Here is a 21,302-nt window from a genome sequence, read left to right on the forward strand (position 1 = left end):
CTACCCACCCCCCCAGCCCCAGCCCCCATTTATTTCTCCACCCCGAAGCTCCCAGCCTCATTCCTGGTGAAGGGCTTTTGCCCGAAACATCGATTTTCCTGCTCCTTGGATGCTGTCTGACCTGCACTTTTCCAGCACCACTCTCTCAACTCTTGTCAGCTGAGACAATTAGGATCTAAAGAAGGCCACTGAGCCATCTGGCCTGCTTGCTATTCAATAAGATTATGGCCAATATGAAAACTTCACACTCCTGCTTACTCTCTATAACCTTTCAACCCCAATAATTTTCAAGAAACTACATTCAACTGTCTTACAAATATTCAAAGACCCTGCTTCTACCATCATTTCAGCATTAGTCATAGAGATGTACAACAGATATCCCAACCCAGTCTAGTCCCACCTGCTAGCACCTGGCCAATATCCCTCAAACCCTTCTTGTACATATACCCATCCAGATGCCTTTTAAATATTGCAATTGTACCAGCCTCCACCACTTCCCCTGGCAGCCCATTCCACACATACGTGAAAAAGTTGCCCCGTAGGTCTCTTTTATATCTTTCCCTTCTCACCTTAAACCTATGCCCTCAAGTTCTGGACTCCCCCACTCAGAGAAAAAACCTTCTCTATTTACCCTATCTATGCCCCTCATGATTTTATAAAACTCTATAAGGTCACCCCTCAGCCTCTGACACTCTGTGGAAAACAGCCATGGCCTATTCAGCCTCTCCCTATAGCTGAAATCCTCCAACCATGGCAACATCCTTGTAAATCTTTTTTGAACCCTTTCAAGTTTCACAATATCCTTCCAATAGGAAGGAGAGCAGAATTGCACGCAATATTCCAACAGTGGCATAACCAATGTCCTGTACAGCCGCAACATGACCTCCCAACTCCTGTACTCAATACTCCGACCAATAAAGGAAAGCAAACCAAACACCTTCTTCACTATCCTATCTACCTGCGACTCTACTTTCAAGAAGCTATGAACCTGCACTCCAAGGTCTCTTTGTTCAGCAACACTCCCTCGGGTCTTACTGTTAAGTGTATAAGTCCTGCTAAGATTTGCTTTCCCAAAATGTAGCACTTCGCATTTATCTAAATTAAACTCCATCTGCCACTCCTCAGCCCATTGGCTCATCTGATCAAGATCCCATTCTAGTTCAAAGTAATCTTCACAGTCCAAACAACCTCCAATTTTGGTGTCTTCTGCAAACTTACTAACTATACCTCTTAATCTCACATCCAAATCGTTTATATAAATCACAAAATGTAGTGGACCAACACTGATCCTTGTGGCAATCCACTGGTTACAGGCCTCCAATCTGAAAAACAACCCTCCACCACCACCCTCTGTCTTTATCCTTTGAGCCAGTTCTGTATCCAAATGGCTAGTTCTTCCTGTATTCCATGAGACTTAACCTTGCTAACCAGTCTCCCTTGGGGAACCTTGTCGAATGCCTTATTGAAGTCCATATAGATTACGTCTACCTCTCTGCCTTCATCAATCCTCTTTGTAATTTCTTCAAAAAACTCAATCAATTTTGTGAGACTTGATTTCCTATGCACAACGCCATGTTGACTATCCCTAATCAGTCATTGCCTTTCCAAGTATATGTACATCCTGACCCTCAGGATACCTTCCAACACCTTGCCCATCACTGATATCAGGCTCACTGGTCTATCATTCCCTGGCTTTTCCTTACCACCTTTCTTAAATAGTGGCACCACGTTTGCCAACCTCCAGTCTTCCGGCAACTCACCTATGACTATATTTACCCTATCTATGTATCTCAGTATCTCAGTAAGAGGCCCAGCAATCACTTCCCTAGCTTCCCACAGAGTTCTAGGCTACACCTGATCAGGTCCTGGGGATTTATTCACTTTTATGCGTTTCAAGACATCCAGTACTTCCTCCTCTGTAAAAGGACATTTTTCAAGATGCCACCATCTATTTCCCTACATTCTATATCTTACATGTCCTTTTATACAGTAAACACTGATGCAAAATACTCGTTTAGTATCTCCCCCATTTTCTGCGACTCCACGCAAAGACCACCTTGCTGATCATTGAGGCGCCATATTCTCTCCCTAGTTATCCTTTTATCCTTAATGTATTTGTAAAAACCCTTTGGATTCTCCTTAATTCTATTTGCCATTTTTGCCTCATGATTTCCCTCTTAAGTATACTCCTACTGCCTTTAAACTCTTCTAAGGATTCACTTGATCTGTCCTGTCCGTACCTGACATATGCTTCCTTCTTTTTCTGAACCAAACCCTCAATTTCTTTAGTCAATCAGTATTCCCTATACCTCCCACTTTTCCTTTCACCCTGACAGGAATAAACTGTCTCTGGACTCTCATTATCTCATTTCTGAAGGCTTCCCATTTTCCAGCCATCTCTTTACCTGCGAACATCTGACACCCCACCCCGCCACCCCCATCAGCTTTTGAAAGTTCTTGCTTAATACCGTCAAAATTGGCCTTTCTCCAATTTAGAACTTCAACTTTTAGATCTGGTCTATCCTTTTCCATCATTATTTTAAAATTAATAGAATTATGGTTGCTGGCTCCAAAGTGCTCCCCTACTGAGGCCTCAGTCACCTGCCCTGCCTTATTTCCCAAGAGTAGGTCAAGTTTTGCACCTTCTCTAGTAGGTACATCCACATACTGAATCAGAAAATTTTCTTTTACATACTTAATGAATTCCTCTCAGTGTAAACCCTTAACACAATGGCAGTCCCACCCAGTCTATGTTTGGAAAGTTTTAATCCCCTATCATAACCACCCTATTATTCTTACAGATAATTGAGATCTCCTTACAAATTTGTTTATCAATTTCCCTCTCACTATCAGGGAGTCTATGATACAATCCCAATAAGGTGATCATCCCTTTCCTATTTCTCAGTTCCACCCAAATAACTTCCCTGGATGTATTTCCAGGATTATCCTCCCTCAGCACAGCTGTAATGCTATCCCTTATTAAAAATGCCATTCCCCTTCTTGCCTCCCTTTCTGTCTTTCCTTAGCATTTGTACCCTGGAACATTAAGCTGCCAGAGTTTAGATCAGAGTGGTAGTGGAAAAGCACAGCAGGTCAGGCAGTGTCCTGATGAAGGGCTTTTGCCCGAAACATCGATTTTCCTGCTCCTCGGATGCTGCCTGACCTGCAGTGTTTTTCCAGCACCACTCTGATCTAAACTCTGGTTTCCAGCATCTGCAGTCCTCACTTTTGCCTATATTAAGCTGCCAGTCCTGTCCATCCCTGAGCCATGTTTCTGTAATTGCTATGATATCCCAGTCCCATGTTTCTCACCATGCCTTGAGATGATCTGCCTACCCTGTTAGGCCCCTTGCATTGAAATAAATGCAGTTTAATTTATCAGTTCTAACTTGTTCTCTACTTTTTCCCTGCCTTCCCGGAGTGTTTGACTTGCTTCTTTTCTCAACTGTACCAGTCTCAGATTGATCTCTTTCCTCACTATGTCCCTGAATCCCACACCCCCATCCCCACCCCTTAATAGTTTAAAGCCTCCCGAGCAGCTCTAGCAAATCTCCCTGCCAGTATATTAGTCTCTTTCTAATTTAGGTGTAATCTGTCCTTCTTGTACAGGTCACTTCTACCCCAAAAGAGATTCCAATAATCCAAAAATGCAAATCCGCCTCCCATTCACCAGCTACTCAGCCATGCATTCATCTGCTCTATCCTCCTATTCCTGCCCTCACTGGCCCGTAGCACTGGGAGTAATCTAGATATTACTACATTCGAGGACCTTCTTTTTAAATTCCTGCCTAACTCTCTGTAATCTCCCTTCAGAATCTCATTTTTTTTCTTCCTATTTCATTGGTTCCAATGTGTACAATGGCCTCCTGCTGGTCCCTCTCCCCCTTGAGAACATCCTGCACTGTCTCTGAGACATCCTTGATCCTGGCACCAGGGAAGCAATACACCATTCTGATTTTTTGCTGCTGGCCACAGAAACCTCTCTTTGTACCTCGGACTAGAGAGTCCCCTAACACAATCGATCTCTTGGAACCTGAAGTACCCCTCATTGCATTAGAACCAGTCTCAATATCAGAAACTTGGCTGTTTGTGCTATGTTCCCCTGAGAATCCATCACTCCCCACATTTCCCAAAACAGCATACCTGTTTGAAATGAGGATAGCCACAGAGGACCCCTGCACTACCTGCCAATCTCTCTTACCTTTCCTAGAGTTAACCCATCTATGTGACTGTATCTGCGGCTTTTCTCCTTCCCTATAACTGCCATCCATTCCCTTGCTCTTATAAATTCCTCATTGCCTCTAACTGTCTCTCAAACTGATCCATTCGATCTGATAGGATTCGCAACCAATGGTATTTATTGCAGATATAATCCTCATTAACACGTAAACTCTTCCTAAACTCCCACATCCAACAAGAAGAGCATATCACTCTATTAAGGGCCATTTTTGCTTCTTCCAATCTGCAAACCCAGAAAATAGCACTGTCTCATTCCTCTACGAAACACTGCTCCAGGCTAATTTTATACTTATGGCTTCTAGTTTACTCAAGAGACATATCTCAATAAAAAGGAAAATCCCACTCTATTCACTACTGCAGACTTACAGCAAAGCCCCAAGGCCACACTTAAAACTGTTTACTTATCTGTTTCTGTGCTGTGACCTTTCCCAAACAGGTTCCTCCAAGATCAGTTGTGAATTTCACTGTTTGTTAATTTTCCCAGATGCACTTCGATGTCCGGCGATACATGAATTCAACAGCAAAGGCAGTAACTGTGCAGGTTCAGTGCTGTGTCTGTTAGCAATGTGGGTATCCTTCTCTCTCTCTCTCTCCTGCACCGTCCTCACCATGTGCTGCCTTGGTCTGTTCCTCTGCCTTTTAAAAGTGCAATTATTTTGACTTTTTTTCCTCCGAAGTTCCAAAACAATGCAACATCAGTGATTGCTGCTCCTGAAATTCGAGGAAATCATCTCCAACACTTAAAATACCTCAAAAAAGGAGCAGCTTGTTACAGCCAGAAATGTTTCCCGTCCTCCATCTTGGATTACCCAGAATAATTCTAAAATCTCATGATTCTTTCAAAGGAAAAAATTTCTTCCCATCTCTATCTTAAAATGGCAACCTCTTACTTTCAAATCTTGACCCCCACCTCCCAATTGTTGATTCCCCCCAAAAAAGGGAAATATTCTTTCCACATGGACTCTGTCAGGACCCCTCTGAATCGTTTATGTTTCTATTAAGTCACTTCTAAACTCCAGTATATACAAGCTCAGCCTGTCCCACCTTTCCTCATAAGATAACCTGCCCATTCATGGTATTAGTCGAGAACACTTTTTATCTAAACTGCTTCCAATGCATGAACGTCCTTCCTTGAATAAGGAATGCAATTCTGTACAAGTACTACAGATGTGATCTCACTGATACCCTGTATAATTGAAGACTAATCTTCCTGCCTTTATCATCAATTCCCCCAAACAATAACATTCTATTAATTTTCCTAATTCATTGCTGTACCCATATCCTAAATGTGCAATTCATGCACTAGGACATCCAAATTCCTCTACTTCTCAGAACTCAGCAAGCTATCACCATTTATATATTTATTTTTAAATTCTTCCTGCCAAAATGGACATTTTCACATTTCACGTTTTCTCACATAATGCTCCATTTGCTACCTCTTTTTCCAGTCTGTTAGCTCGTCGACATCACTTTGTAGTTTCCCAATGTCTTCACAACTTACTTTCTCATCTGTCTCAATGGTATCACACATGTGGCAATCATTACTTGAATTCCTTTAAATAAGCCTGAAAAACTGCAAAAACCCTAGATCTGATTCCTTAGACATACCACTTGTTACACCTTGCTAACCAGATACTTACTCATTCTCTGTTTCCTGTTAGTCAACCAATCTTCTCTCCATGGCAGTATGTTACCCTGGACCATGAGATATTATTTTCAGCAACAGTATGTGATGGAGCACCTTATCAAGTGTCTTCTGGAAATCTAAGTACAGTAGTTTCAATGGTTCCCCTTTATCTGCTGCATGTTACTCCCTCAAAGAACTCCAATAAACGTCTTAGACACAAATTACAAAACTACACAAAACTACATTGATTCAGCCTGATCAACTAACTCATTGGGCAGTTCATTTAAGACGCACATGAAGTCCATCAGAACACAAGGCATTGTCAGCTGACTGTTCCAACAACTTTTAAATTACCACTGTGATTTTCTTGAGTTCCTCCCTCCTCTCCATTTCCTGATTTTCAGGTGTTCTGAGATGTTGCTTGAATCCTCTACAATTAAAACCCTTGCAAAAAAAAAACACCTGTTCATTTAAATCTACCATATCTTTGTTTTCCACTATTATTTCCAGACTCAGTTTCGAGAGGGCCAATCTTCATTTTTATGAAATATTTTACTATTAACATATCTGTTGAAACTCCTACTGTTTCCATGTTTTCACCTAGCTTGATTAGATTAGATTACTTACAGTGTGGAAACAGGCCCTTTGGCCCAACAAGTCACACCGATCTGCCAAAGCGCAACCCACCCAAACCCATTACCCTACATTTACCCCTTCACCTAACACTATGGGCAATTTAGCATGGCCAATTCACCTAACCTGCACATTTTTGGACTGTGGGAGGAAACCAGAGCACACGGAGGAAACCCACGCAGATACGGGGAGAACGTGCAAACTCCGCACAGACAGTTGCCTGAGGCAGAAATTGAACCCGAGTCTCTGGCGCTGTGAGGCAGCAGTGCTAACCACTGTGCCGTATTTCTTTCTAACTTTTTCTCTCCTGATCAATCTTTTAGCTTATCTTTGCTTTTTTAAAATATCCTGTTCAATTTCTGGCCTGCTACCCTTTAGCTTTATTAACTTATTACAGTGGTGAGTCCTGTCCTCAGAAGTTTTATTTTGCATTTTTCGTCAAAAACAACATATTGCCTATAATGTCATAAAACATCTCATGGCACTTCACAGCATGGCCACCAGACAAAATGTGACAGCAAGAGTTAACAGGACACATTATAAAAAACTTTGCTAAAGAAATTTGTTTTAAGTATTGACCTAAATGAGGATAAAGTCGTGGAATGGTTTAGAGAAGGTTTTTCTTGCTGCCTGACATATATGGCACGTTTAGCAAAAATTTAGCCACTGTTCTTAACAATTCCAAGCCAATAAAAATGTTTTATTACTTTAGCTTATGTTTTCCTCATAACAAAGTTACAAATTTCTTTGGAATTTCATGAGCCAATTTTTGTTATTATACGGTGGAACTATACTGCCCCTTTCCCATTGGCTGCTATTTGAGATGGTCTCCAATTTTTCACTGACACTTTTTTTTGAAAAAATAACATTCAGATAATGCTTCTGGTTTAATTTCTGATCTAAACTTCTCTGTTCACTAAAAAATGGAAAACAATGATAAGGCAGATTAAATAAACAAGTACTTTTTTTTGCAAAGGTTTTTAATTGTAGAGGATTCAAGCAACATCTCAGAAACAGCCCGAAAATCAGGAAATGGAGGGGAGGGAAGAACTCAAGAAAATTACAATCACTGGAGAAGTGGTCATTTAAAAGTTGTTGGAGCTGACAATGTCTTGTGTTCTGATGGACTTCACGTGTGTCTTAAAAGAAGTGCCTAATGAGGTAGTTCCCGATTAAGAGCTTGTGACCGAAACATTGTCTCTCCTGCTCCTCAGATGCTGCATGACCTGCTGAGCTTTTCTAGCACCACACTTTTTGATTCTGATCTCCAGCATCTGTAGTCTTCAGTTTCTCCTCCACACTCTAATCCAATTCTATACAATGGAACTGATGTCTTGCCTCCACTTACACTACAAATTAAGACTCTTTCCTTCATTAACTCTTCAAAGAAATATTGTATCATCAGTCAGCATCAATGACTGACTTACTCCAGCATCTCTCAATATCTTTGTTGAATTACCTCTTTGATTAGAAGCATATGGAAATGCCTCTCCTTTTTAAAGAAAATATTCAGAACCTTCAGTTGTGTGATTTTCTTTATCAATAATTGAAGAAAAGATTTCTTAACTGGCCTGAGTTATCGTTTCCTTTACGGCAAGTTCTGAGTAAACACGTTCCACCTGCATGATTGTAACAGTTTTACTGCTTTTCTGAGAGCTTTTTAGTTATCGCTACCAATGCAATCAGTCTCCCATTTAAGTTCCGGCAATTGGTTTTAGTGTATCCAGTCTAATTACCGTAGAGGCATATTATTTTCTTTAGTTCACATTCTTGCCTTTCTACTTGATTATTTTGGTGTTCTTCTATTTGTTCCCTAAAACTAAAACTTTGCCATCCATTGATTTTCTATTCCTCCAATTTCCATATTCCATTCTAATGCAATAATTTCCCCTCACAAACCTGCCTGTGAGAGCTATCCTAATGAAGTGCCAGAACCGCTGCTTCTCAGAAATTTGATATGTGACTACTATCTAATGAGGTCTTAAGGATTGCTGCTACTCTATTTTGAAACACTACCATTATCATAATTTCCCTAACACCCCCAAAATTCATTCTAACTTCGGTGATGGAAACCTCCGATACAGTAACATTTCCTTTACTCTTGCAAATTCCACAAATGTCTGATTAGGTTTCCCGTACTTTATTTGATAAGTCTAAGGAGCAATCTCATAAACATTGAGTTGGTTTCATAGTCTACAGATTGTTCCCCTAAGAAACTTTAACAATATGTGTAGCCTTAACAATAAAAAAAAGCACTATAGTATCAATTTCTATACATCTTCTGGGCTGTTCATCTCCCTAGCTACCTTTTCAAAAGAGATTAAATATCTTTCAACTCCATGCTTTACAATTTTAAGCACTAAATGTTGATTTTTAGTTAAATGACATCCCTCAATGGAATTAAAATCATCCATTGAGATACTAATTCACCTTCCTTCCTTGATTCTAAAGATTGTCCATCTCCAAGTCATGTTGTCTGATCTGTTGTTTCTTTGGAGTTCAAATTTTTTAATTCCACTTTTCTTCCTTATTCTTTCCCTCAGTTTCCAACACAAGCTTTCTCATCTAGTTCTCCTTCCCTTTCTTTCTGCTTCATTTCCATTGTGGTTTTCCTTTCATTTCATTTCCTTCTCCCTTAATTTCTAGTTCAAGTTTGGTTTTTCATTTCTACCTGAATCTTTACAAATTCTAGCATGGATGCCTCAATCTCATGGTCCCCTCCTTTTAACTTGAAATACTGCTAATCACTTGATGTATCCCAGCCTTATGATTTTATCTCTATCTTCAATTTATCTGCTAACTCTGTCCATAAGGCCTCATTTCAAATAATTCAGTTATATTTTCTACCCCAAGAAAAGTCTTAGCAAAATTCAAAGCCATTTTGAAAAATCAGTCCATGTAATATACCACACTTCTTGTGTAGTACCTGCATGATCGTTTTTCTTTAAAGGATTTGCTGATTCCTCTTAAATTAGCTTCCACTTGGTTATAATCCAAATTATGCTAATAATGGACACATCAGATCTCAAGTGAAACCTGGCTTGATAGATTGCAGTTTGGAATACCATGGCAGTCAGTCCTTGTACATATTTACTCGAGCCTGCCATTGTTCTTTTAACAAAAGAACACAAGTTTATTACATAAAAGAAAAATATCCTCATACAGAAGTCAATTTGAAAGTTCTTGATATAAAGAGCAAAATGATAGATTAAATCTTTTGCTCAAAATAACCTTATAGTCAATCCATCCCAGTACATTATCACACCGAGCTTAACTTAAGACTTTTATGCAAATGACTCCCGCACTTCTCATAGAAACTCTACATTGGAGAAAGAGGCCATTCTGCCCATTAATTCTGCATCGACCCTCCAAAGAGCATAATACCCACACCCATTCCCCAGCATATCCCCATAACCCTGCATTTACATGGCTAACCTATCCAGGCTGCACATCCTGGACACTATAGGGCAATTTAACACTGTTTTGCACCAAACAAAACCCACTTCAAATATATCAAGGAGATAGCCTAGACCCTAACTTTTTCTTATTTAAATTTAATTGGTTACACTACTTGGCTTTAAGTAAAACACACTTTCTTCTTACTGCACAGTTAAAATGCAAACAAAATAAAGGAGAACTGGTTTAACACTATCTCTATTAGAAAATATAACACAGTTGTAATTTATTTAACTGCTAAATAGCAACTGTCCCAATACAGTAACATCCATAAACACACCCTTGTCAAAGGCAAATTCAGTAAAATAGATTGTCTCTCATGCAATGTTTCTCCAGTCCAGGAGAAAAGTATATAAAGAAAACATTCTGGCAGGGAAAGAGAATTTAAGCATTTTGCAGGGAGGGAGGTGTGGCTGCTTCAAAACCCCAGCAACTACTGAAAACTAAACTAAAATCCTAGTTCTATGGGAGCCTGATTCCACTTATTTATGCTGCTTCTGTTGTTCATTTTAAAAACAAATCCCACTTCAAATATATCAAGGAGATAGCCTAGACCCAAACTTTTTCTTATTTAAATTTAATTGGTTACACTACTTGACTTTAAGAAAATGTAATGCAACAATAAATTATTTAACGACTAAACAGCAACTATCCCAATACAGTAACTTCCCATAAACATACCTTTGTCAAAGGCAAATTCAGTAAAATAGATTACAACATGAAGGAGTAATTGAAGGACAATGGATGGGATGCAAGGTACTGGTCAAAAGAACACTTGGTTGTGGTATTGAAGATGTGCACAGTAGAAAGAGTGGCGCAACTATGACACTGACGTCTATCTCGCAATGCTCAATACATTCTATCACTAAAAAGCAATAAGGTGCTATGAGGAGTCATTGATAGTGCCATCAGACACTGCCAACTCAGTAATAGCCTGCATTACTAAGGCTATGCCAGAACTATTTGACTTCAGATCTCATTGCAGCCTTGTGTGTGGACTTGTACTAAAATCAAAAGGAGAGGCTAGAGTAGCTGGATCAAGGATAACTGACAGGCTGAAATCAGTGTGTCTCTAAAGAAAAGTGCCTAACAATTGGGGATTCATCACAGCTGGACTTCCTCAAGGTACTATTCTCAGCCAAATCCTATTCAGCTGCTTTACCAATGATTTTCCATCTGTCATAAGGTCAGGAGTGGCTTGTCAGAAAACTGGCTTTTAGAACAAGCAACACATTCTTCAACATGCAGTTAAACAATGTGGAGAGGTGGGACTTTGAGAAGCACAGAAGAAAAAGATATTGTTCTTATAACTCTGAAATATGGGATACAATCTCGTCTCAACCATGAGGGAAGAAAATTTTGATTCCAATCCAGACGAAACATTCCAAATGCAAATGACCTTAAGCAACTCTAACCCTCAGTCATCATTGGATTTACATCCAATGCACACAGTTCCCCATAAATAAAAACAATAATAAACTTGCAGTCTTTCTTAAAGAAACTACAAGGTTTGCAGGCTGCATTGGAAGCTACAGATGACCCAGTCTTGAATGGTAGTTCTAAATGGGCAATACCAATTGGCAATCCGTGCTATAATCCAGTCCCCTCATATAAATCTTTAATAGAAATGGGTAGTAGGACAGGACGGGAAATAGAGAATCAACAGTCCACTATCTAAGAACAGTTTTGCAGTAATTATTAGAATAGTGTGGGCTGTCACACTCTGCGCATGACCTAGAATTATTGGTTATTGAGAACAGACATTAAAAATGGATATAAATTCCAATTTCCCATTATTAGAATTGTTTAACATTATGAGGAGTAAAAATTAGAAAACTTAATTTGTAAAGGAGAAAAAAATATCCACTGCAGACCCACCAGAGAGTTGGCACTTCATGTGAAACAGAAATTGCTTTTTTTATGACCTACCATATATGCTGAATAGTTCTGCTTTTTATAAACACATTTGTCAATTTAGTGTGCTCTAATTCATTAAAAACAAATGTTTTGTTTCTCTCATCTCATGAAAATAACAGTTTTCCATTTAGTCAGAAGAGAGCAATGTGTTTGATCCTGTTCCCTTTAAGTTGCTATTGAATTCTGTGCCAGCATTCTTTACATCGAATTAGTGAGCACTGCATATCTTGTGGTGGGACAGTCAGGAAGTCGATGGCCCTGTTATTATTTTGTAGGGTCAACTGGCTTCCTGTCCAGGTAGTATTCCCTGTAGCTGGGAGCATCACTTGATGTCTCAGATTGAATGCAGCTAAATCTTCCAGTTCTTCTACCCTTTCCAGGTCAGCCTGGCTCCCTTTTCCAAACAGATTTTGAGTTGGTCACCCTCTTTGGCCATACACTCAGCCTCTCTCCCTCCTTTGGTCATTCTCCGTTCTTGCTCTAGCATTAGACTATTAGCCACTGATGTCAATGGAGACATGGTATAGCTTGAACAACCCCCAAAGAGGGCAAAGCAGTGGTTACTTACTCCAAAGTCCACCAAGTACAGTATCTCCCCTGCTGCACGTCTATTCAATTGTAGTCAGGAATCAGAAAACCCATATTGCTTACTGACAGGGATTGTAATTAGGAAGGGGAATGTAACTCTTGTGAGTTGGCCTTATAATGATCATGCACGACTTGGCAAATAAATCCATAAGGGCTTCCTGATACTTGCAATTGGCATGCACAATTCACCTTTAATGTTTAGAGGGCTTCATTGTAAACTTTTTTCCTGACTTCAGGAACTTGAATTTTTGGCCTTTCACAGAATTATGTCTCCACACCAACCTTGCATCACATGTAAAGATTCCAGCCTTCATGTGGTTATTATGTGGCCATGTCAGCTCATTATGATTTGTGGGCTGCTGATCATGATGGAGGTTGCTGATGTCATCCTCCTTAAACACTGGAATCTATGGTACTTATCTGGTCTAATATGGTAAATGAAAACCACTTCCTAGTCTAACAAGAAGAGTCTCTTGTGGTTGACAAGATATACTTGCTTGCATGCTAGGAACTCATTACAAGTTACATTGATCAGATAGATACTGTTATTTTTGAATCCCGACAGTGTGGAAACAGGTTATTCAGTCCAACAAGTCCATACTGACTCTCCGAAGAGTAACCTACCCAGACCCATTGCCCCATCCTATTATTCTACATTTACCCCTGACTAATGCACCTAACCTACACAACCCTGAACATTATAGGTAACTCAGTATGGCCAATTCACCTAACTTGCACATTTTTGGATTGTAGGAGGAAACTGGAGCACCTGGAGGAAACCCACACAGACACAGGGAAAATGTGCAAACTTCACACAGTCGTCCGAAACTTCAATCAAACTCAGGTCCCTGGCACTGTGAGACAGCAGTGCTAACCACTGAACAAAAAACATTTACAGCCCAGGAACAGGTCCTTCGGCCCTCCAAGCCTGAGCCGATCCAAATGTACTGTCTAAACCTGTCGGTCAATTCCTAAGCATCTGAATCCCTCCGCTCTCCACCTACTCATACATCTGTCCAGGCGCATCTTAAATGAATCTACCGTGCCTGCCTCCACCACCTCTGCTGGCAATGCGTTCTAGATGCCCACCACCCTCTGTGTGAAGTATTGCCGCATGTATCCCCCTTAAACTTTCCAGCTCTCACCTTGAACGCATGACCTCTCATTATGGAATCCTTCACCCTGGGAAAAAGCATGTCTATATCCACCTTAACTGTACCCTTGATGATTTTGTAAACCTCAATTAGGTCCCCCCTCAATCTCCTTTTTTCTAATGAAAATAAACCTAACCTACTCAACCTTTCTTCATAGCTAGCGCCTTCCATACCACGCAACATCCTCGTAAACCTTCTCTGCACCCTCTCCAAAGCGTCCACATCCTTTTGGTAATGTGGTGACCAAAACTGTACACAGTATTCCAAATGTGGCCGAACCAATGTCTTGTACAATTTTAACATGACTTGCCAGCTCTTATACTCAACACCCTGTCCAATGAGGGCAAGCATACTATATGTCTTCTTGACCACTCTATCCACCTGTGCAGCAACCTTCAGGATACAATGGATCTGCACCCCCAGATCTCTCTGCCCATCAACTTTTCCCAAGGCTCTTCCATTCATTGTATAATTCACTCTAGAATTAGACTTGCCTAAATGCCTCACCTCACATTTGTCTAGATTGAAATCCATCTGCCACTTTTCCGCCCAACTCTCCAGTCTATCTATATCCTCTTGTAATTCTTTGACAGTCCCTTATGCTTTCTGCTACTCCACCAATCTTCGTGCCATCTACAACCAGCTGATCATACCAACAGTGCCCTCTTCCAGATCATTTATGTATATTACAAACAATAGTGGCCCCAATATGGACCCCTGTGGAATACCACTGGTCACCTTTCTCCATTTCGAGAAACTCCCTTCAACTACTATTGTCTGTCTCCTGTTGCTCAACCAGTTCTTTATCCATCGAGCTAGAACATTCTGCACACCATGTGACTTCACTTTTTTCCATTAGTCTACCATGGGGAACCTTATCAAGTGCCTTACTAAAGTCCATGTATATGACATCAACAGCCCTTCCTTCATCTATCAACTTGGTCACTTCCTTGAAGAACTTTATTAAGTTGGTAAGGCATGATCTCCCCTGCACAAAACCATGTTGCCTATCACTGATAAGCCCATTCTTTTCTAAATATAAATAGATCCTATCCCTCAGTACCCTCTCCAGCAACTTTCCCACCACCGACGTCAGGCTCACTGATCTGTAGTTACCCTGAGTATCCCTACCACTGTTCTTGCACAGGGGGACAACATGAGCAACCCTCCAGTCCTCCGGCACCTCACCTGCATGTAAGGATGCCACAAAGATATCTGTCAGGGCTTTTTCCTCTCTCTCCTCCCTCAGCAACCTGGGATAGATCCCATCCGATCCTGGGGATTTGTCCACCTTAATAACTTCTAACTTACCCATCACATCTTCCGTACTTATACCAACGTGATCCAGACAAATCAAACTTCTATATCTAATCTCAACATTCATCATGTTCCTCTTCTCAGTGAACACTGATGCAAAGTAATCATTCAGAATCTCACCCATTCTCTCAGATTCGACAAACAGCCTTCCTTCGTTATCCTTTAGTGGACCAATCCTTTTTCTAGTTACCCACTTGCTTCTTATATAAGAATAAAATGCTTTGGGATTCTCCTTAATTCTGCTCGCTAAAGCTATTTCATGACCCCTTTTAGCCTGCTTGATTCCTTGTTTAAGACTTGTCCTACTCTTCCGATATTCCTCCAGGGCCTGTTCTGTTCTTAGCTGCCTAGACCTTATGCATGCTTCCCTCTTCATCTTGGCTAGTCATACAATTTCTCCTGTCGTTCACGAATCTTGCCCTTCCTATCCTTTGCCTTCAACGGGACATGCCTATCCTGCACTATCTTTAACCTATCTTTGAAAGCCTCTCACAAAGTGGACTTCCCTTCAAATAGCTGTGTTCAATCCACATTTCTGAGATCTTGCCTAATTTTGATATAATCGGCCTTGGCCCAATTTAGTACTCTTCCCTTAGGACCACTCTCATCTTTATCTACGAGTATTTTAAAACTTACAGAATTATGGTCCCTGTTCCCAAAGAAATCCCCCACCTCGACTTTCACTACCTGTCCTGGCCCGTTCCCCAGTACCAGGTCCAATATGGCCCCTTCCCTCGTTGGACTATTGACATACTGCTCTAGAAAACTCTCCTGGATGCTTCATACAAATTCTACCCCATCCAGACCTCTGACGCTAAAGTGTATCCCAGTCAATGTTGGGAAAATTGAAATCTCCCATCACCACTATCCTATTTCCTCTGCATCTTTCCATAATCTGTTTACCTATTTGTTCTTCTACCTCACACTCACTATTGGGAGGCCTATAATACAGACCCAACAATATAACTGCACCCTTCTTATTTCTCAGCTCCACTCATAATGCCTCACTACCCACGACCTCCACAGTGTCCTCCTTTAGCACAGTCGTGATATCATCCCTGACCAATGCAACTCCACTCCCCCCCCACCTTTTACTTCTTTCCCTCCCCTACCCTGCCTGAAGCGTCTATATCCTGAAACAAGAACAACAACAAAACATCTTGACTCAGAGTTGTTAGGATTTGAACCGTGCAGCCTGGGAGTATGGTGGAGGCAGATTCCATAGAAGGTTTCAAAAGAGAACTGGATATATATTTGAAAAGGATAAATCTAGAGGGTTACAGAGATAAAGCTGGAGAGTGGGACTGGCTCCGTAGCTCGTTTGGGAACCAGTACAGACACTGTGGGCCAAATGGTCTCCTCTACTGAAAAATTCTATTCTGTATTTTATTCTGTCATTGTCTGACATTTAACCAGTTTGTCTGTAACTTTGCTGCTATATATTTGATCCTGAGATCTTCTAACTACATATGATATCTGTCATCACTAAGACCAGCTTCCAATACATTCCAGGCTAACCTTCCACATTCTACCCTCTGTAAGCTTGGCATCTAAATAATTGGCACTCCAGTCCTGATCTGCACCAAGTTCCTTTCACACATCACCATTATGCTCACTGATCAATTTTGCCTCAGTTTTAAAATTCTCATCCTTATTTGCAAATTCCTCCAATGACTTGCCCCTCTCCATCCCTGCAATCTGGCCCCACAACCCGCTCAACCATCTGCTCTCTTCTAATTCTTGCCTTGTGAGCATCCTTGATCTTACTTAGTCCATCTCATTGGACAAGATCCTAAGCTCAGCAATTCCTCTCTGCAACTCTCCACCTCTTTCTCCTCCTTTAAGAAGCTCCTTAAACCTACTTCTTTGAACAAGTTTTTAGTGGATCATCTTCTGGACGTGTTGCACTCTTTGTGGTGATAGACACAGACTGTTAAAATGTGAGCTGGAGGTGCTGTCCTGCACATATATCCAGTGCCCTGATCCCCTTAGTGGTGAAGGTTGTATTAGGAGGAGCTGTCCAAGGAATTGTTGTAGAGCATCCCATAGATAGTACAAACTGCATCCGTGGTACATTGGTAGCAGAGATGAAGGATGTTTAAGAATGGTCTGTATCCGTGCTATACGTCTTGATGACTCTATGATGAATGGAAAGATAATGAGATATGTTGCTTAGCTATTGGACGGTGTTACACTTCTTGAGTGTCACTACAGCTGCATACATCCAAACAAGTGTAGCGAATTCTATTACATTTCTGACCTATGCCTTCTAGGTAATACAGATACTTTGTGGAATTCAGAAGTGAGCCACATTCCATGGAATACCTTGCTCTGGAACTTATCAGAGCATTTAGGTAACTGGTGACTCACCAAATACATTGTAAATAATGTGTTCATCACTTTGTCCTTCATAGTAGGAGTATTGTTCCTCCCAATTTGTGAACTAAATTTGTGGACAGTTACCAGCAGGATGAGTAACACTTTTTAATTGAAATACAAATAAAAACTACAGAGCAAATGTACAAGGCATCACACTCAAAGGGAAGCTAGAGAAGCATATGGGAGATAGGAACAGAACAATATGCTGCTGGGGCTAAGTGATGAAAAGATGGAGGAGGCTTCTTGAAGCAAAACACCAGCATGGACCTATTAAAGCAAATTTCTGTTTCGGTGATGTGTATACTTTACAATATGTGGTAAATGTACAATTAGCTATGAAAATAAGTTCATTTTAATCTTTAGATGAGACAGAGAAGGAAGCAAGAAAGGTGGGGGAGTTGCATAACTGGTTAAGGAGCATATCACAGCTGTCTTGTGAGAGGACACCCTGGAGGGATCTTGTAGCAAGGACTTGTGGGTAGAGCTGAGGAATAGGAAAGTTGCAATGACAATTCTGGGATTGTACCACAGATCTCCCAGCTACCACCAGGAGATAGAGGAAGAGACAAATAGTCAGCTTCCGGAAACATATGAAAAAAAAAGCGTTGTTATGTGGGTGATTTTAACTTCGCCCTATATTAACTGAGAGACGCTTAATGCTGGTGGTTTGAAGGGGGAGCAATTTGTTAGGTGTGTCCAGGAGGGTATTTTGAAACAGTATGTGGATCGCCTAATGAGGGAGGGGACCACACTGGACCTGACATTGTGAAATGAGCCCGACCAAGTGATCAAAGTTTCAGTTGGGGAGCATTTTGGGAATAGTCACCATAATTCCCTAAGTTTTTAGATACTTTTAAATAAGGAGAAGAGTGAACCTCAGATGAAGATGTTAAATTGGGCGACAGCCAACGATAACTGAATTAGGCAAGAGTTGGAGAACGTGGATTGGGAGCGGCTGTTTGAGGGTAAATCCACACCTGACAGTTGGGAGTCCTTTAAGGACCAGTTGATTAGAGTGCATGTCAGGCACGTTCACACGAAAATAAAGCACAGGAATGTCAGAACTTTGGAACCTTGGATGAATGGGGAAATTTTAGCTTCGGCAAAAAAGGTAGCATACCAACGGTCTTGGCAACAAAAAAACTGATGAAGTCCTTGAAGAATATAGAGAAAGTAGGAAGGAGCTCAAGTGGGGAGTTAGGAGGGCAAAAGGGGCTATGAAATTTCATTGGCCAGCAGGATTAAGGAGAATCCTAAAGCATTTCACACATATATTAGGAGCAAGAGGGTAGCTCAGGAAAGAGTAGACCCACTCAAAAATAAAGGAGGCAGGTTATATGTGGAGCCAAAGGAAATTGATGAGATCCTGAATCAGTAATTTACATTGGTATTCAACAAAGTGAGGGGCGTGAGAGATGTTGAGATTAGAGAAAGGTGTGTGAATACTCTCAACAGGTCAACATAATGAAGGAGGAAGTGTTGGGTGTCTTGAAATACATTAAGGTAGACAGGTCCTCAGGATCAGTCAAGATCTATCCCAGGATACTGTGGGAGAAAAGAGTGGAAATAACTGGAGTGTTAAAAGATAGCTTTGTATCGTCTTTGGCCTCAGGAGAGGTTACAGATGACTGGAGAATGGCCAATTTAATTCCTTTGTTTACGAAGGGAAACAGAGAAAATCCAGGTAATTATGGGCCGGTGACCCTGACATCAGTCGTCAGGAAGCTGTTAGAGAAGATACTGAGAGACAGGATTTATTCACATTTGGAAGCAAATGAACTTGTTAGTAAGAGGCAGCGTGGGTTTCTGTGGAGAAGGTCACATCTCACCAACTTGATTTAATTTTTTGAGGAGGTGACAAGAATGTTTGATGAGGGAAGACTAGTGCATGTTGTCTGCATGGACTTGAGTAAGGCACTTGGTAAGGTAGGCTGGTAAGAGTAGGTAGAGTCTCATGGGATCCGGGATGAGCTGGATAGATGGACACAAAACTGGTTTGGTCATAGAAGACAGAGAGTAGCAGTGGGAAGGTGCTTTTCAGAATGGAGTTCAGTAACAAGTGGTGTTCCACAGAGATCAGTGCTGCGACCTTTGTAATATGTAAACTGTAGGTGGTCTGATTAGTAAGTATATGGATGACACCGAAATTGGCAGAGTTATAGATAGTGAAGAGCGAGTTTTGAGAAGATTTGTAGCTCAGTTTGAAGTTCTGGTGTAGATTTGCACACTGAGCTGGAAGGCTCGTTTTCAGATGTTTCATCACCATCTTCAGGCAACATCTTCAGTGAGCCTCCGGATGAAGCACTTGTGGTGTAGCCTACTTTCTATTGATATGTTTGGGTTTCCTTGGGTTGATGATGTCATTTCCTGTGGCGACATCATTTCCTATGGTGATCTTATTTCTTGTTCTTTTTCTCAGGTGGTAGTAAATGGGATCCAAGCCAATGTCTTTGTTGATAGAGTTCCAGTTGGAATGTCATGTTTCTAGGAATTCTCGTGTGTGTCTTTGTTTGGCTTGAGCTAGGGTGGATGTGTTGGCCCAGTCAAAGTAGTGTCCTTCCTCATTCATATGTAAGTGAGAGTGGGTCATGTCTTTTGGTAGCCAGTTGATCAACTGAAGATATTACCTAGTATGATAATGAAATGCCTGAAAACGAACCTTCCAGCTCAGTTAGCAAACCTACATTCATAGTGAAGAGGACGTTCAAAGGATACAGTGGGATATAGATAGATTGCATATTTGGACAGAGAAATGACAGATAGAATTTAATCCGGACAAATGTGAGATGATTCATTTTGGAAGATCAAATTCAGGTGTGAATTACACAATAAATGGCAGAACCCTTAGGAGCATTGATATAGAGAGTGATCTGGGCATATAGATCCACAGATCCCTGGAAGAAGCAACAGAGGTCGATAAGGTGGTCAAGAAGGCATTCTTACTTTCATCAACTGGGGCATTGAATATAAAAGTTGGCAAGTTATGTTATAGTGGTATAAAACTTCAGTTAGGCCACATTGGGAATATTGCATGCAATTCTGGTTGTGACACTACCAGAAGGATGTGGAATGCTTTGGAGATGGTGCAGAGAAGGTTCATCAGGATGTTGCTTGGTCTGGAGAGTTTTAGTTAGGAGAAGAGGTTGGATAAATTCGGACTGTTTTCACTGGAAAGACAACTTCTCCTACTTGCCTTACAGGAAAACTCTTTTCATACTCCAGAAAAACTCATACAAACTGCCTTCCTAATCACAAGTTAGGAGTGTGATGGAATACTCTGCACTTACCTGGATGAGTGCAGCTCCCAAACTCAAGAAACTTGACATCAGCCACTTGATTGGCACTACATTCACAATCATTCACTACCTTTGCTCTAGATGCTCAGTACAAAGTGTGTACCATCGACAGGATGCATTGCAGGAATTCACCAAAGCTCACTTTAAATAGTAGCTTTCAAACACACAGCCACTTCCATCTCAAAGGACAAGTCAGCAAACATTTTGGAATGCCAATATTTGCAAGTTATCCTCCAAACTGTGCACCATTCTAACTTGGAAATAATTTGCCATTCCTTCAGTGTTGTTGGGTCAACATCCTGGAATTCCCTTCTAACAATATGGTCGGTCTACCTACAGCACCTGGACTGCTGTGGTTCAACAAGACAGTTCACCATCACTATCTCAACGGCAGTTAAGAACAAGCAATAAATGCTGGCCCAGTCAGTGATGCCCATGTCCCACGAGTGAATAAAAATCATAATTTGTTTTCTTTTATTGATGTGCAATATAGAACAGTAACAAAATCCCAACTTGATAAACTTCACACCCTGAATATAAGCCCAGGGATTTCAAGGGAGTTGGATATAAGGGAGGTAGGTTGCAAATAAGCTTTGTGAAATCTTTTTCTTGTGGTACCTCAGTTGTTGTAACCCATTGCATATCACGCCTGTTAACATGAACAGAATGTGAATTTTTCTCCCCTTTACAAATAAA

At 40.9% G+C, this 21,302-nt stretch overlaps 2 long non-coding RNA genes across 3 annotated transcripts in view; one reads left to right on the forward strand and one right to left on the reverse strand.

Annotated features, from left to right (window-relative positions):
• LOC140487912 (uncharacterized) overlaps positions 1-21,302 on the reverse strand; it is a 199,511-nt gene that overhangs the window by 78,666 nt on the left and 99,543 nt on the right. The window lies entirely within an intron of this gene.
• The window catches only part of LOC140487909 (uncharacterized), a 105,203-nt gene that overhangs the window by 50,259 nt on the left and 33,642 nt on the right, over positions 1-21,302 (forward strand). The window contains exon 5 of one of the 2 annotated variants that reach the window (XR_011962963.1): positions 13,214-13,500. The exons of the other annotated variant lie outside the window; for it this stretch is intronic. This is a non-coding gene — a long non-coding RNA (uncharacterized lncRNA). Of the gene's footprint in view, positions 1-13,213; positions 13,501-21,302 lie in introns of those variants that run through there. 2 annotated transcript variants of the gene reach the window in all.

This window comes from Chiloscyllium punctatum, chromosome 17, assembly GCF_047496795.1.
Source record: "Chiloscyllium punctatum isolate Juve2018m chromosome 17, sChiPun1.3, whole genome shotgun sequence".
Classification (NCBI taxonomy): domain Eukaryota; kingdom Metazoa; phylum Chordata; class Chondrichthyes; order Orectolobiformes; family Hemiscylliidae; genus Chiloscyllium; species Chiloscyllium punctatum.